We start from the raw sequence: 14,303 nt of genomic DNA, 5'->3' as shown, positions 1-14,303 counted from the left end.
GATTGCGACTTGTTCACCAACTTTTGTGAAAAGAACGGCATAATAAAGAGCTTTTCATTAGTAGCTCACCCTCAAGCGAATGGCCAGGTCGAAGCTGTGAACAAAACTCTCAAAAGTTCTCTAAAGAAAAAGTTGGAGGAGGCGAAGGGACGGTGGCCCGAAGAATTGCCCCAAGTCCTATGGGGATATAGGACCACAGCTCGAACGTCAACAGGACATACCCCGTTCTCTCTAGCATACGGTTGTGAGGCAATGTTGCCCATTGAGGTCAAAATCCCAATGATCCGAACTCAGATTTACGATCAAAGTTCAAACCACACTCAGCTCAAGGAAACCTTAGACTTGATTGAAGAAAAGAGGGAAGAGGCTCAGCTGAGAAACGCTGCTTACCAGCAACGAACTACCAGGTATTTCAACAAGAGGGTTCGAGATCGAAAATTCGGAATGGGAGATCTGGTGTTGAGACGCGTATTTTTGGCAACACGAGATCCAGTAGTTGGAGTGCTCGGGCCGAATTGGGAAAGACCGTACCAGATAGAGTCAGTCATCCGTCCCGGTGTGTACAAACTTGCGAGATTGGACGGGAGCCTGGTACTGCGAGCATGGAATGGCGAACACCTTAGACCTTACTATCAGTAGTATAGGAAAAGTGTTTCCTGTAACCATGATTTTCTATATGTATTAGTTTGTTTGCTTTTGAATTCCATCAAATAAAGATTTATTTCGTTCAATATATTATCCCTTTTTATTTTTGCAATCTCTCTTAATTTAATAACCTATGGTCACACTCATAGGATATTAAGGGGGCATCATCGATATATATACCATTGATTTAAAAAATAAAAAGTAAAGTATTTGGATGTAACCAGATACGCAAGCTTAGATAGTTTGGACAACCGAATTATCAAAAACATAAAGTATTTGGATGTAACCAGATACGCGAGCTTAGATAGTTTGGACATAACCGAATTATCAAAAAACATAAGTATTTGGATTTAACCAGATACGCGAGCTTAGATAGTTTGGACACAACCGAACTATCAAAAGATAATAACGTTTGGAATTAACCAGATGTTCAAACTTAATAGGTTTGGAGCAAACCAGCCAAAAAACTAATCGACGATAAGTAGGAACCTAAACCTACTTCGAGATAAGTCGAGATCGAGGCTGGAATATCTTAAAGAAAAATAGTTTTGAACTCATTACCTCGGAGTAAAAATCGAGGATGAGAAAAAGTAACTAAGCAAAAAGATATAACTAAACCATTCACATTACATACCATATAAGTGCTTTCAGGTTCGTGGTTAAAGTAATATCCGACCTTGATAAATAACGAGATTGGAAGCGGATAATTCGAGCAAACGATGCATGAATGCATCGAGTCTCGAGCCTAAATCCACACTATGTTTGTATGAATAAATAAACATAAATGATTCATCAATATAAAATGTGCAAAATATTTCGAGCTGAGAAATGTAAAGCATATATAGGTCAATAATAAAAGAAATTGTATCAGCCCTGTGGGCATAAATTAAAGTAATTACAAGAAATAAGGGGATGCAGCCCCAAGATAAGATTTCCCCGAGATCACATTTTCAAGAAGGAGGAGTCTCCTTGGCCTTCTCAGTATCCGCAGCATCGGACTCCTTAGAACGAATAGCATGACTATCCTTCCGAGCTCCCTCGGAGGCGGCCTCCCGAGCAGCCTCTTCCTTCTCAAGCCGAGCATTCCACTTATCAAGAAGCCTCGCCTCGAGAGGACCTAAGAAGCTGGTATCCAGGTCTTCGTTGTTGGCCCACATTCGGTACATGGCCGAGTCAACCGCCTGGTCCTTCTTCTCTTTATACTTAGCAAGGAGACGAGCCTTTTCACCCTCAATAATATCAAAGGTGGCGGCCTTTTCCTCTTCGAGCTTCTTGTTGGCCTCCTGGAGCCGAGCGTTCTCCTTCTTAAGATCTGCGAGCTCGACATTCTCCGTTTCAAGCTCCTCGAGCCTAGCTTTCAGTTTTCCAAGATCGGTGGCCATGCCCTCAAGTTCCTTAGCTTCTGCATCAAGCTTTGCATTTGCTGCCTTCAGGTCATCGCTTGCTTTGAGGTGGAGATCCTTCGCCTCCTGAGCATAAGACTTGCTCGAATGGATCTCGTTGTTCAACTTATAGTTGAGCTGGGCAGTAAAGGCAAGAGACTGACAAAGGAAGAAATCATCATTAGCACCAGGTCAGTGTGATTATAACCAAGAAGTAGGACTGTAGAAGGAAACTTACCGCGGCAGCGAGCTCAATACTCTTCTCATAGAGGATAGTGCAGTCTTGGGTATCGTTCAAGCATTGCCATTGGGGAGCTTCGAGACTGCCAAAGCTCTGGCCGATTCGGGACATGACATCCGAGACCAGCGTAGACCCATGGGACCCAGCGACATTGTCAACCACATATGCATCCATGTGGGTAGAAACTGACAACTTCTGAGCTCGAGAAGCAGAAGGCTTTCTAGGAGGTGGACCAAGTGTCGATCGAACCACTACAGGAAGTTGAGGCTCGGTCATGTTAGAGGCATCGACCTGCGAAGTCGATGCCACAGTTGCGGCACTGACCTGCGAAGACGGCGCTGTGATGGAGCTGGTAACAAGAGGAGCTGGGGGAGGAGGTGTCTTCTCGATCCTTTTGGGAACTTTGGTGGGCCGATCCACCTTTCGCGACCCTGCCCTGGGACACTTGCTCCTTTTGGCGCCACCACTCTCGATGATATTGTCGAGGTCGGAGTCCATGGCACCTGCACAGTTCCAATCGGAGTTAGACATAATGATAATAAGCTTGGAAAATAAAAAAGAAAAAAAAAACCAAGTAAAGAAAAGACCTAACTGGAACTCTCCGTCGAACTAGAGCTCGGGGACCATGAAATTCCCCCATCTTCAGAAGAGGCGGGGGGAGTACCTTCCCTATAGGTGGATGTCAACCTCGAAAGGTCCCTATAATCGTTGGTCCCATATTGGACAGCTATCCCGTTCCACACCTCGTCTGAAGTATACATGGTGTCATACTTCCCGATCCAACTATCAAACCTATGAACACAAGCGTCTACCCAACTCCATATGTAGAAGTGGTATCTATCATACGGGCATGAAACTAACCTATCGGGTTTATGCTTTAGTAAGGTGGGGGACCACATTCTCGAGGTAAGGATGGCTTTATCTTCATCCGAGTCTGAACTCGAGGCTTTGTCATTAGCCTCGTTCCCCGATGGCGGACTCCTTCTGCGAACTGGAAGTGGGGGCCTCACCTCTCTCCTTGGAGGGAGGACGCCTGTGGGCAAAGGCACCTGCTCCCAATGTTCATACTTTTTATTGGACCAGTCAGAGGTGGACTGGCCCTCTCCCAAAAGTCCGCAATTTTGGAGCTTATCCTCATGTAGAAGGTACAAGAGAGACCTCCTACCATGAGGGAGTTGGAGCAGGGTCTCTCTATGCCCCTTCATTGCCTCGTCAGGAGTAGGACGCTGAAAATTAGCTGGAAAGCAAGACACATTTCAACTAAGTACGGGTCTTACAGCTAAAATCCTGAGCACATAGATAAAGAAAACTGGAATACTTACGAATCCGCCTGAATGAGTAGTATCGAGACGAGGACAGGCCATCTGTCCAGAAGAAGGATTTTTTGAAATCAGGTGGATGATTGGGGAGATCTTCAAAGAACTTTTTCTCTTTGGGATAGCTTGAAAGATAGTAAAAGCCATCTCCTCCCCAAGCTCGGGAGGGGTTGCTTTTCAGACAAAAGAGATATAAAATCTCCTGAGGTGAAGGCCCTTCCCACTCCAGCTCATGGTATAGCGACCTCAGGGCAGACAGAATCCTGTAAGAATTGGTGTTGAGTTGGAACAGAGCCAACCCAAAAAAATCCGTGAAGTCCTTGAAAAAAGACTTCAAAGGCAACAGCACCCCCGCCTTCATGTGTTCCTGGCTCCATGCCGCGTATCTCAGCCTGTTGTCACGATCCCCGGGGGCGTAACAGCTTCGTTCGTGAGCGGCCGGAGCTCGACACTTCAAAGAACTTGACAACCTAAGGCCATGGAGGGCCAAAATGTCAGTTATTTGACTTGTCGAGGTAACTGAGCTCCAATAGTGCTCGGCCTCAAAGATTTCTTTCCTTGGCTGCGAGGAAGAGGGATCCCCCATCAATGAAAATTGAAGTTCTCCTGGACTATATGCGACGGTGACCTTTAATGCGGGGTCGAGGGGGATCGGCCTAGGCCCTGAGTTGGACTCTGGATAAAGGGCCTCCCGAAGAGTTCTCCTCTTCTTCTCTATGACCTCGTCTATTTGGCGGCGATAATGAGCTCGAATATCCTCCTGCTCGCGTGCAAGCTCGTACTCACGGATTCGACGTTGATTCCGAGCAAACAACGATTCCGGGCTCGGGGTTTTTGGCAAGTAAGGGATTGCCAGAAACGACCCCCACCGTCTTTCCAGATTCTGTGACATCTAGCAAGAAAGAAAAAATGGTGAGGGCCATGCATGCAAGAATTACGAGCTCGATAGGACGAGCTCGGAGTTTAGGAACAAAACAAGCTCGATACTAAGACCCTTATTAAAGAGTCAGAACGTGCGTTCCTCGAGAAAAGGAGGAGAGTAGACAATTTTTTTTGAGAATCCCAAAAATCAGGGGGAAAAAGAGTGGCGGATAACCAGAAAAGGTAACCTTGGGTATCGTGCATTTTTCAAAGCCAAGGTTTTATACCCGATATCTTGGTGTACAAGAAACGTCTTTTAAAATTTTAAAACCCAGAAAACAGAAATCTTGCTAAAACATCAAAACTGGGTATGAACCAGTGATGTAAACCCAGTATGGAAACTTAAAACATAAAAGCCTATTGGACAAAAATTCCCTAATGTATTGTACTCAGAAAATAAACTAGTACATTCACAGAAATAACAAGAACAATATGAACAAAAACTGGGATAAGGGAAAACAAAGATTGGACACTTACACAATAATGGCGATTGCAGAGAAATTGCTGACTGAAGGAGAGGCTGCAAATATGAGCTCACGGACTCGAACAAACTGGAGGTCCTTTGTTTTTTCGGTTGAGAGAACATGCACGAGAAAGAGGTTCTTTGGGATGGCCTCTGGTTTCGTCCCTTCTTTTTTTTTTTGTTTCTGATGCGTGTAAAATAAGGGGAAGAAGAAGACCTTGAATATATAAAGGGAGAAAAGTGATAAAAATGATTAATCTGGGCCATTGGCCAGAATCCTCATGAAATCTAACGATCAGGGGTCAAAGACATGATGGTACCAAAAAGGTGGTAGACGAATGATCGTGGGCAGGTTTCCAAGGTACTCAAGTACCATAAATGAGCAATACCCAACTGACGCGTGTCCATTTTCAAGTGTATGACGGTACGGTTCCCGAAGAAAGTAGTTCAAAAGTTTCCTTCTCTTAGGATTCGAACAAATAATTTTGAGGGGGCAAGATGTTATACCCAGATTTCGGGCCATGTTAAATGCGACCTCGAAAGCTGGATTCGCAGCGAATGAATTCATAAAGTCTGAAGTATGTTCCAAGACTAGACATCGAGCCTGCAAAGCTGAGACGACTTTGAATATGTTGGCCTCGAAATCCACACGATCTCGCAGGGTAGCTCTCGAGATGCATCTGTCCTCAGGGATGACCTCGGGTCAGGGGTTCCGAGCCTGGCACGCGTACGATCTCGAAAGCCATGTGACCTCGGGAGATGTTATTAGCTCGAAAGTTGATGTGAGACCTGGGAGAATAAGGCCTTGGTGATATATGATAATAACCTCGGATATCTTAAAGTGTTATCTATAAGGGACGCGATCTACATTTATTACTGTAAATCCCCTAAAATCATGGGATATTATTTGATTAGTTATACGCCCTCTGGTCTTCAGGGGACGTTTCCTTTTATATCGGATTACAGGCATTTAAAGCCATTTGATTTATTTGCAAATAAAGAGTACCTACCCAAAATATGTGGGATAGTATTCTGCAATCTTCACTATAAATAGAGAGGTCATGCACCATTGTAAATGACCGAATTTCTGAATCTGGAGGAAAAACTCTGAAGAATTCATGCTTGAAGAATTTTCAGAGATCATCTTGAGCTTAATAAAAAAGACTTGTAGACTAGGCAGATTTAACTGCTGAACCACGTAAAAAATCGTGTTTTGTATTACCATATTTTTATTGGCCATTACTAGTTGTTGTTTACATGCTCTTCTTTCACTGTTGACGAAAAACGGCGTCAACAGTAAATATGACTTAAACTTAAATAAAATTTAATAAATAAATAATTAAACAAATTAAAATAGGATATTTTTTAGATATTGACTTAAACTTAAATAAATAATTAAACAAATTAAAAATATGATATTTTTGAGATATTTTACAATAATAATTTTTCAAAAATAATAAAACCATACGTTTTATAACTCAAATTTAACTTCACGTATTAGAATTGTTTACCAAAAAAAGGACTTCCTGATGACGTGGCAAAATTGGCCTACACGTGGGATACACGTGGCAGTTTAAATGAGTATAATTTGTTCGACCATCGACAAGAAGAGAATTGGCTCATCGGAAATCATAATTATGGGCGACCAGTCTGGTCGCATATTTTCATTTATTTCCTTCAAATATGTAATATTGTAATTACGTATTAATTGTAATTTCCATTATTATTTAGATACATATGTATTAAATGTAATTAAGGCCCATTGGCCCATGTAAACTTCCTTGAGCCTATAAATAAGAATCAAAAGGCTCAAGAGAGGGGACTTTTGGAGAACGTTTTAACTTTTGAGCTTCAGAATTCTAAGAGAGAAATAGTGTGTTTTTATCCACCATAATTATATTCATCCGAAAGCTCGTGAAACTCATGAACCCTAGTTCATTGATAACAGTTCTTGGAAATATACATCAATAAGAACACTAAGTGGACGTAGGCTGTTACCATTTGATTGGGGTCGAACCACTATAAATCTTTTGTGTTGTTTATCTTTTCCCCTTGATTTCATCTCATTTTCTATCGTTTTTGTGACTCCGTGTGTAGCGTCCCAAATTTGCTAATAAGGCTTAGGGCCTTGATTAGTGTGCCTGGAGGGCAATAATTGATTTATTATGTTAATATGTGTGAATTTGATAAGTATGTAATTAGAAATGCATGTTTAGGTGAATTAAATATGCACGTGGGCCCCATTTGGTTGCTAGGGGCATATTTGTAATTTTAGCCCGTTGAGGGTATAAATGCAATATTTGTGTATATTGTGATTGACACCACATGTGAGTAGTGATATAATTGTGATGCACGATCCAAGACGGTCCTAGGGAGCAGTTTAGCTGAAAAGTCACAATAGGGTCAAATACCCGATTTGGGAGGAGCCTAGGGGTATTTTGGGTAGATAATGTGAGTTTGGGATTTATTAAGTATCGGGTAGTAATTTGGTAACGATTTGAGTATGTCGGGATTAACGAGAATTTTTAGGTGTACTCGAGGACTTAGAGGGATGTGCCAATGACTAAACTACCCTTAGTGATATTTTAGGATTTTGTAATGACCCAAATTTACTAATGAGGCTTAAGGGCCTTGATTAGTGTGCCGGGAGGGCATAATTGGAATACATGTGATTTAATGATTAAAAGCATGTTGTATGGCTATCTGAATATTTGAGATGCATGGCTATGTGCATTAGTAAGCATGTAGGCCCTGATTAGTTTAGAAAGGGCATAGTGTAATTTTGGCCTGTTGAGGGCATCACTGTATATAGATGCGATAATTGTCGAGACCACATTATTCTGTGGATATATCTGTGATTTGTGATTCGAGACGATCCTAGTGGGCAGATTAGCGAAAAAGTCACGGCGGGGATTCATACCCGGCTCGGGGCGAGCCTGGGGGTATAAATGGGAATTTAGTGAATATATTGGGATCTATTTTGATATCGAGGAATATAATTGGTGATTAATTAGGTATCGGGAAGTAAGCGAGAAATATTAGAGACATTTGAGGAATTAGCGAGAATTGAGTAAAATGACCAAAATAGCCCTAAGTGGATTAAAAGACTTAGGATTAAAGGGGAGGGCATTATGGTCATTTGGCTTTTAAGAGATAGGTATTGCTGAGGCTTTATGCTTAGTGGAAGTTGTAGAATAAGGTAGAAGTCTGAGAAAAGAAGAGAAAAGAAAGAAAAAGAAAGGGAAGAAAGCAGGGCATTTTTCCAAGGGGCGGTTTATGCTTTCCTTCATCATTTTCTTGAGTTTTCTTGGAGCAAAGCTCAGAGGGGAGTTAGGTTAGGATGAGCAACAATAATTCTGAGCTAGGCTTGAAGGATTGGCAAAGGCTTAGCAAGAACACACCATCACTTAAGGTAAGACTTTGGAGTTTTCAGTTTCTGGTTTGGATTGTTTGAACTATGGTGTCTAAGGTGAATTGATGGGAACTTTAGGGGAATTCAAGCCAAGGATTGAGGAAGAGCAAGCTAAGGAGGTCTAGAAGCTAACTCAAAGTCAAATTTCCATCAAAGGTATAAAATTCTAAGCTTTAAACTTTGAAGTTTTGATTGTTTTGCTGAGTTTCTGAAGTCTAGGAGCAACTATGGTGAATTTTGGGATTAGGGGTGCATGTGGTTAGGTTTTGTATGAGTGTGATGCTTAGGATGAGTGGAGTATGTTAATAAGCTTGTTTTTAAGTTTGGTTGAGGATTGGAAGAGTTTTGGTAAGGGTTGGCTCGGGGAAATCGCAGGAAGGGAAAATGCAGTTTTGGCTATCTGTGACTAGCGCTAGCCTTTGGGCACTGTAGCGCTAGGCCAATCATTCTGAGGGTGTTTTGGTTCTGCTTGTAGTGCTGTAGGGCCCTCCTTAGAGCGCTGTAGCACTACCTTTTTTCCAGAAAGGGGTTTTTGAGTTATTTTCAAGGGTTTTTGCCCGGGAGTTCGGGGTTCGATTCCACCACCCCGTTTGGTGGAATTGAAGCTTCCCGAGGGCTCGAGATTGGTCCCGAGGCTAGGGTTCGAACTTGAGGTTTGGTGATGATTTTGATCTATGGTTGTGACTAGGTGGGCGCTGGGGCTCAAGGGGGATCGTGCTCAAGAATCATAGTGACCAAAGCTAACAAATCCAAAGGTAAGAAAACTGCACCCGATTATATGCTTGTGATGGGACTAAGAGCTCCCGGCATCTGTATAATGTCATTGATGGTATTATGCCATGGGACATGTGATAGCGGTCTAAGGGTACCGTACACAGTATTTGCGTACAGGGTGTGACTTGGCCACTGGTAGCCAAGGGCAGCTTTATATTCACTGAGCTCGGTTTAAGCGGGCCGGAGTTAGTGGGATAATGGAGGATGCGACCTGAGGGCGCTAACCCTAGTTATCATTTGTGAATTGGTCTATGATATGAGTTGATATGTTTAGTATGCTGAATACTTGGTTATTCTGAATGTTTATATGGTTGAAAACATGTTTATGCAATATGAAATATTGGACTGTCTGTTGATTGCTTATGCTCTGTTATTGTGTTTTCTTGCTGGGCCTTGGCTCACGGGTGCTACGTGGTGCAGGTAAAGGAAAAGGCAAGTTAGACCAGTCTTGAGATGGAGAGCTGCGGGGCTGAATGTACCTAGTCATCTGTTCGGTCGCCTTGGCCGAGGAGTGGATCAGGACAGGGTTCGCTGAACTGTCTATTTTTCCTTAGTATGGATAATGTTGTATTTAAATCGTGAATATTTTGTAAGTGATTTTAATCTGATCATTTTTGGGATCCCGTGTAAATAGGAAATGATATTTAAAAGAAATGTGACTTTTAAGGCCAAAATCTTTTAACCCTAGTTCCATTATAGTTTCAGTAACACGTTTTTAATTAAATGACTTGATTAGCAAGTCTAGCACTTTTATAAACACACAGTGTAACGATCTTGGCTATCCAGGGCGTTACAACTTGGTATCAGAGTTGTAACGTCCTACGTTTTTGGGTACCTTTAAACGACTCGGGTTGGGATTTTTCCCCCAGGTTAAGAATATTATTTTAAATAATATTATATTTTGTTAGTAAGTATTCCATGAGTTATTGCTAGCCAAAATATGAATTTTGTGACTTTAAAAGTCAAGATAAGACTTTCGGTCCTAGACCGACACAAAAACCCTGATTGGGTAAAAATCTCGGAAAATAAAACGAAAAATCATGGCAATTATATTTTGGGCATAAAATACATTCATAAAAGTTAAGTTTGGTCAAAAATAATAAACCTAAAAGAAAATGGAAATTTTAGGGCATTTTGTGTTAAATGCCTAATTTTACCGAAATGGGGAATTATATTCCATGAATGGGCCTTAGATTAAATTTTGTTATGTGATTAATTAAATTAAATGTGAGAGACGTTTAATTTAATTAATTAATGTTAAGTTTGGTGATAAAAACTTAATAAGAGTGAAAAAATGTGTCAAAAGCCAATTTGGACTTTTCTTCTTATGAAACCTTTATAAAAAAAAAAAAAAAAATTAATGATCACATATATGGCAAAGGGTGGCCGGCCATGTGGTCTTTTAGAGTTGTGTGAACCAAATTTTATAAAATTCAATTCTCATTTAATTAAGAAGTCAAGTGGGCAAGTGGGTAGAAAAACACTCAAGTGTTTTGTGATATTTTGAAGAGTATTGTGAGCTATTCTAACCCCCAAACCGATCCCCACACTCTCTCATTCACTCTCATCTGATTTTTGGAGACTCTCTCAAGTGTTCTCTCCATTTTCAACCCCAAGAACACCAAAGAAACTTGGAAGCTAAGTCTTGGTCTAGGAAGGGTTTTCCCTAAGGTAAAGTCTCATTAATCTAGACTTTTGTCAAGTTTTAATCATAGAGTTTCAAATAGCTAATTACCTATGTTGTTGGGAGAAGTTGGTTAGGGTTTTTGAAAGGTTTGAAGGAGTCAAAGCTTATAGGAAGGTCCAAACCTTAAGCAAGAACACCAAAGAGGTAAAAAATTTACTTTTGATGATTTTGTTGTAGGGTTTTTAGTTTTAAGCATTATTTTGTATATCTAATGCTTAAAGTTTCTTGTTGGTGATGTAATAAGGTTATGGTAGTTGTTTAATAATTTTTATGATGCATGAGTATTGATTTTGAAAATGGGAACCAAAACCCCCAAGGGTTTTGTAGGATACCCTAAAACAAAACATGTTTTGAGCTGTGACTTCCAAGGGGTCAAACAGCCACTGTATATTGGTTTTGTAAAATTAAATTGTACTGTGATGTTGTTGAGATTGAGTACATAAAATTGAGCTTTTGAAACACTAAAAAATGTTTAGAAATGAGTAAGTTATCCTATTTCAAAGTTTAGGTAAAGAACAGCTTTTTCGTATTCTTATTTTCGGAACCAAGTTTGGACAGCCACTGTATAGGGAAAATGAACCCAGTTTTTTCTAAAATTTTGTGGACATATTTCTGGCATAACCTATTAGTCCACTGTAAAATTTGGTAAGAAAATATTAAACGGTTTGAAAGTTATTAACTGTCAAAATTTGGAAAAAAATAAGGACTTGAAAATAAGGTCATTTTTACCTCATTGTTGGAAAATGATTTCACCAATAAAAAATGCTCATTTTGACCTAAGATTTTACAAAGACCTAAATGACATAACAAAAATGGAATTGGAAAATTTTGGTAACAATTGGGTAAGTAAATTTCAAGTTATGAACTAACGAAGTATGTAGTTAAAAATGTGAAAAATAGGCTTTTCACACTTAGTGTAAAAATGAGATTTTGGAACATAAGGTAAAAAGTAAAATTTTGCTTATTTCAAGATATAAATTGGTAAGTCTTGAAATCATATGTTCACTAAAATTACCCCTTTGAGTTTAAATGAATTATTTTTATTTAAAGAGTTTTTATTCTTTCTAAAAATAAGAGATTTAATTTATTAATAGTTAATAAATTAAAAGAGGGTTTAAAACCCTATATTTTGAGAAAATAATTAAATGAATTATTTTTCTAGTAAGTAAAAAATTGATTAATTGCTTTTGGAAAATTAATTAGTCAAGATGAGAAATTTATAACGGTTTTCCTAATTAAGACAAATTAGGCAATTTTCTTAAATCGGTTTTTAGATATTAAAACCTTAAGAAAACTAAAAGGAAAATTTAAAGAGTTTATTTTCTTTAAAAATAATTAAGGAATTTATTAGTATCTTCTGGATATAATACCGGCTAAAATCTTACATATTTTAATCGACTAGTCGAAAGTGCGGGTTAATAGCGATATCTTGAAAGAATAAGATTTTTAGCGGATTGTGGGAAAATACCATTTTGATACCCGAGCCTAGGTATCGAGACCTTAGGATAGGCCTCCCCGAGACTTAGGGTTTAGTCTCGAATATTTTTATATGACTTTTCTTAATAGGTTTAAAACCAAATAAGGATTATAAATCCTTACAAATGACTTTTATTAAAATGACCAAACTGCCCAAAATAATAATAATAATGAATTATGAGTGCCATAATTAATCCGAGTATACTGTATGGATAACTATAGTATTGGCTAAGCGTAACTGGACTGAACGTTGGAGGGTGAAAACCTACTGAGCGCTAAGGACTCCAAGTAAGTCAACTTATATTGTATGGCTGCAACATGAAATGATTATTGTCTTGTATGTTAGTATAGGGATACATGCACATATATAGGCTGTCATAGAAAGTTGCTTAGAGACGTTAGTCTAGTGAGTGCTGATTTAGAAAATATGAACGGTAGAAGTCCGTCATATCCTAGACGGTTGATCCCCGTCACACTGCTTGATTTTATTTATGTCCGATTCATTACCACGACGAGTGGCCATGAGATGAGGATAAGCTGGTTAAACCTAGGGGCGCCAAGATAAATGGGACCTAGGGGCCCTCATGCTTACTTAATCATTGGACGGTTAGAATCCGAGCAAGTGCTCTGATAAGTTATTCCCGGATAGCAGCCGTGAATATTGGCCATTCAGTGAGAGTGCCTAGAGATATTAGGGGTTGCCAAGATTGAGTGAGGCTGAACACCCTAGGGGCAACTGCTGACCAGCACCACTGATTAACATAGAAGTCTCCGTAAAACCGTGTAAATTGGATTACACTCTTGTATAAGTAGCGATGCCCTAGGTAACACGATAGTTACCATTGATGAGAGTATTTATTGGCTAGATCTTAGTGTGGGGACTCGGTTCTCTTTTACAGATTAGCAATTATGTTGGAGGGCGCGTTACGCATGAATTGTTGGAAATTGTCGAGCGTTGGTCTCGAATTAAGTTGTGATATAATATATCTGCTTGCTCTGGGATTTTCTGAGTGCAGGGATATAATTATTGATAAGATATAGTTGTGATATAATATATCTGCTTGTTCTGGGAATTTTCTGAGTGTACGATTTTTTATCTAGTTATGAATTAATTTATCAATGGTTATCAGGCATGACCATAAGTTTGCCAGGATGCTTTAGCGTTCTTGAAATTGATTGTGTAGGGTCCCGGATGGGTCCGGAACCCTAATTCTCTATATGCTTGTTTGAAAGTTGATCTTACTAAGCGTTTTCGCTTACCTAGTTGTTTCATGTTGTAGGTAAGTGCAAGGGCAAGGCAGAGCAGTGAGCGCTGGAGTCTTCCTTGCAAATGTACATGTGGACCGACCTTTTGGGAAGCCTTTTTATTTTTGGAAATGTTGTGTAATTTTCCTAAACTAGGCTCACTCTAATCTTTATAAAACATGTTTGTAACTAAATGTTAAATATGGCCATACGACTTTTTAAAAAAGTTTTTTTCTATGGGTTTTTGAGACATTTTGTTAAATGAAAACATTTATATTTCCGCATTATTGAGTCTTGAAAATCTGGGTCATTACAAGAGCGTCCTAGGTTTATGGGTTCCTGAAGACTGGCTGGACATGTACATTCGCCGCGAGAGACAAGATCGACTCAGGGTCTAGTAATTGTGTATACATGATTATGTGCTTAAATGATTTGAATAAGATATGACTGTTGATATCTGTTTGATTAATAGGAAGCATGAGATACTGATAGGGCCTGGCCCTTGACTATTGCATGATGTTATTAAGGCGTGCTTATCAGCACTGCTATGTGGATGAATATCTGGAAAAAATTGTCGTAAATTGATTGCTTGTGAATGATTAGAGTTCCAGTGATGGATCATGAAAGGATTATTACCCTGTCATCATAGTCTAATTGCGGAGTCGTTGACTGTAGATTGACTTGGATAATTATGCGTCCAAGGAAGTCCACGCGACTAGCCGACAGGTCTAGGCCTAGAGA

The 14,303-nt window shown here is 39.7% G+C and overlaps 1 long non-coding RNA gene across 1 annotated transcript; it reads left to right on the top strand.

The window, feature by feature from the left end:
* Positions 1 to 10,449: 10,449 nt before the first annotated feature.
* Positions 10,450 to 13,763, top strand: LOC133790008 (uncharacterized). The gene is made up of 3 exons (XR_009873844.1): positions 10,450 to 10,825; positions 10,908 to 10,985; positions 13,598 to 13,763. It is a non-coding gene; the product is annotated as an uncharacterized LOC133790008 (long non-coding RNA).
* The last annotated feature ends 540 nt before the right edge of the window (positions 13,764 to 14,303 follow it).

The sequence above is a fragment of the Humulus lupulus genome, chromosome 7 (genome assembly GCF_963169125.1).
Source record: "Humulus lupulus chromosome 7, drHumLupu1.1, whole genome shotgun sequence".
Lineage (NCBI taxonomy): Eukaryota > Viridiplantae > Streptophyta > Magnoliopsida > Rosales > Cannabaceae > Humulus > Humulus lupulus.
The sequence above is the reverse complement of the archived record's forward strand: the minus strand, read 5'-3'. Positions and strand labels throughout refer to the sequence as shown.